Here is a 3,519-nt window from a genome sequence, read left to right on the forward strand (position 1 = left end):
ACACACACAACCTTAGTTGCGAGTCGATGGTCGGCATGCAACTGGGGATCACAACAAATACACACACACACCCCTAGTTGCGAGTCGATTGTCTACATGCAACTGGGGACCCTCGACAAACACACACACACTCCTAGTTGTGAGTCGATGATCGACATGCAACTGGGGAGTCTCGACAAACATAGACACACCCTTAGTTGTTAGTCGATGGTCGGCTTGCAACTCAGCCCCCCGAAGAAACACACACCACTAGTTGCGAGTCGGTGGCCGGCTTACAACTGGGGACCCTCGACAAACAAAAACACACTCCCGCTAGTCGCGAGTCGATGGTCGGCTTGCAACTAGGGACTCTCGACAAACACACACACTCCCTTTGTTGTGAGTCGATGGCCGGCTTGCAACTGGGAACCCTTGACAAACACACACACCCCTAGTTGTGACTTGATGGCCGGCTTGCAACTGGGTGCCCCGACAAACACACATACCCCTAGTTGTGAGTCGATGGTCGGCATGCAACTGGGGATCGGACCGACGACAAAACACACGCAAACCTTAGTTGCGAGTCGATGGTTAACATGCAACTGGTGGCACCGACAAACACACACACACACACCCTAGTTGCGAGTCGATGGTCGACATGCAACTGGGGGCACCGACAAACATACATGCCTCCTAGTTGCGAGTCGATGGTCGGCTTGCAACCGAGGGCCCCGAGAAAACACACCCCTAGTTGCAAGTCGATGGTCAGTTTCCAACTGGGGACCCCGACAAACACACACAAACGAACTAGGGGGCGTACAAAAACAAACTAGGAGGTGTGTTCAAAGTTACTTAAGACTGCCCCCACTGGACACTTCTCATCCTACTTGGAAAGGAGTGGACACCTAAAACTCTTATAGACTAAAAAAACTTACAAAATAAGTTGAATCTGGAGTAGACTATACTGAAAGTTTAGGTTGCTATGATATAACTGAAACAAAGTTCATTTCAAAAAGGGTTCAACACGAGTGACTTTATCCACCCAGTTACCATCTGTTTCAGTTACCACATCACATAAATTTTCTCTAGTGCTCATAGATAAGAAAATACTCTTGCTAGATTTTGAAATCACATATCTTCAAACAAAAAAGGATTTTAACAGAAAATCTGTAAAAATCGCACATGTATCTTCGTAAAAACAAAAGCTATACATTTGGGCCTGCTACTACTATACTTTCAATTTCCGGAGTTGTGCCGTATGCCACAACTTTTAATAAGAAATCAAAAAGACCTCACTTAGTCTGAAAAGTTTGAAGTATTCAGAAAAAAACTACACACGCTCCCTACAAACAGACACACACAAGAAAAATTAGACATTCCTGTCTGAAAAAAGAAGGATGTCAATGTATGCCACTGAAAATGTTGATCCACTCGCATTATGCCTCTTAAATTTCTAAGAAAAATGGCAGGCAAACTCTTGTCTCCTGTCTATATGCAGTATGTGGTACAACTAGAAAATCTCTAGATGTACAGACTCAAGATTACAAACTGGGGTGGTAGCTGCTACATTCAGATTACAAAACTGGGGTGCTAGCTGCTACATTCAGATTCACACACAAAAAAAACTAGAAATCCCTAGATGTACAGACTCAAGACTACAGACTGGGATGCTAGCTGCTACAATCAGATTCACACACAAAAACAAATCTATAGCCATGGGCATGAACATAACCGGGTGGGATTGCTAGCTACTATTCACCGGCTGCATATATAGCCCCCCCCCCACCGGGTTCTTGATGTTCATCCCTCAAAACAAACAAACATCCCTAGATGCGACGAAAAGAAAGAGGGGATGAACACTCACTCCGTCGGCTTCCCCTGCCACCTCTATCGCCACAAGCCTACCGGATCAGGTCGTCTCTGTCTTGGAATCGAGTCAAAAGGAAGACAATGGTGGCAGAACAAAGGGATGAGGAGGGGAAAAGAGGCGTGGAGAGTGACGACTGGACTCCAGCAGCCTGGTTAGACTGTTCAGATTCTAAAGCAAGCCCAACAAACAAAAATCGAAGGCCGGCCCAAAAACAAAAAACGAGGGCCGCTACGTTGTATCCCTCTCGGCCCGACAGACGAGACAACGCGACGCGGGACGGAACGCGATGGGAGCGCATCACCTCGTGTGCAGATCGAACGGTAGAAACAGTTAGATGTGACATCCTTAAATAACATCTAATGTGAATTAGTCATTCTATTTTTTAATGGGTTCAGGAAAACCTCATCGGGTCCTATATAGGCGTTTTGTGATCCAAATAACTATTCTAATACTATTCTAATAGGCGCGTATATATATTTTTTAATGGGGGAGGGGAGGCAGCCAGGGTGCGCCCGAGGGTGGCCGCCGGCCCCCTTGGGTGTCTGCCCTATGGCGCGCCCCTTCCCTTTCTGGCGCTTGGGAGAAGGCAGGAGGGGGTGGCGCCCCCCTTCCCTTTTTCTTATGTGGGAGAAAAGGCGAGAGGGGCCAGCCCTCTCCCTTTCCTTCTCTAGGGCCGGCGCCATGAGGTGGAGACGCACCAACCCCATGTGGGCTGGTGTGCACTCCCTCGTTGGTCCGTTTGGCCCAATAAACTCCCGGGGCCTCTCGGAACCCCTTCCGGTGATCCAATGATTACCCGGTACATTCTGAAACCTTTCAAGTGACCAAATAGATTCGTCCTATATATCAATCTTTACCTCCGGACCATTTCGGAGCTCCTCGTCATGTCCGTGATCTCAATCGGGACTCCGAACAACATTCAGTCACTGATACGTCCATTTTGCATCATGCTTTTATATTGATATTTATTGCATTATGGGCTGTTATTACACATTATATCACAATACTTATGCCTATTCTCACTTATTTTACAAGGTTTACATGAAGAGGGAGAATGCCGGCAGCTGGAATTCTGGACTGAAAAAGGAACAAATATTAGAGACCTATTCTGCACAACTCCAAAAGTCCTGAAACTTCACGGAGCTTATTTTTGGAATATATAAAAATATTGGGCAAAGAAAGTACCAGAGGGGGGCCACCTGCCAGCCACAAGGGTGGAGGGCGCGCCCTACCCCCCTGGGCGCGCCCCCGACCTTGTGGGCCCCCTGGCAGGCCTCCGGTGCCCATCTTTGGCTATATGGTGTCTTTTACCCTGAAAAAAATTGAGAAGAAGCTTTCAGCACGAAGCGCCGCCGTCTCGAGGCGAAACCTGGGCAGAACCAAGTTAGGGCTTCGGCGGAGCTGTTTTGCCGGGGAAACATCCCTCCGGGAGGGGGAAATCATCGCCATCGTCATCACTGTCGATCCTCTCATCGAGAGGGGGTCAATCTCCATCAACATCTTCACCAGCACCATCTCCTCTCAAACCCTAGTTCATCTCTTGTATTCGATCTTGGTCCCAAAACCTCAGATTGGTACCTGTGGGTTGCTAGTAGTGTTGATTACTCCTTGTAGTTGATGCTAGTTGGTTTATCCGATGGAAGATTATATTTTCAGATCCTTAATGATAA

General features: G+C 47.6%; 1 long non-coding RNA gene across 1 annotated transcript in view; it reads right to left on the reverse strand.

Moving 5' to 3' along the window:
• LOC123119984 (uncharacterized) overlaps positions 1-2,040 on the reverse strand; it is a 9,989-nt gene extending 7,949 nt beyond the window's left edge. The window contains exon 1 of the long non-coding RNA XR_006459203.1: positions 1,844-2,040. This is a non-coding gene — a long non-coding RNA (uncharacterized lncRNA). The remainder of the gene's footprint in view (positions 1-1,843) is intronic.
• Positions 2,041-3,519: the final 1,479 nt, after the last annotated feature.

Source organism: Triticum aestivum, chromosome 5D (genome assembly GCF_018294505.1).
Source record: "Triticum aestivum cultivar Chinese Spring chromosome 5D, IWGSC CS RefSeq v2.1, whole genome shotgun sequence".
NCBI lineage: Eukaryota > Viridiplantae > Streptophyta > Magnoliopsida > Poales > Poaceae > Triticum > Triticum aestivum.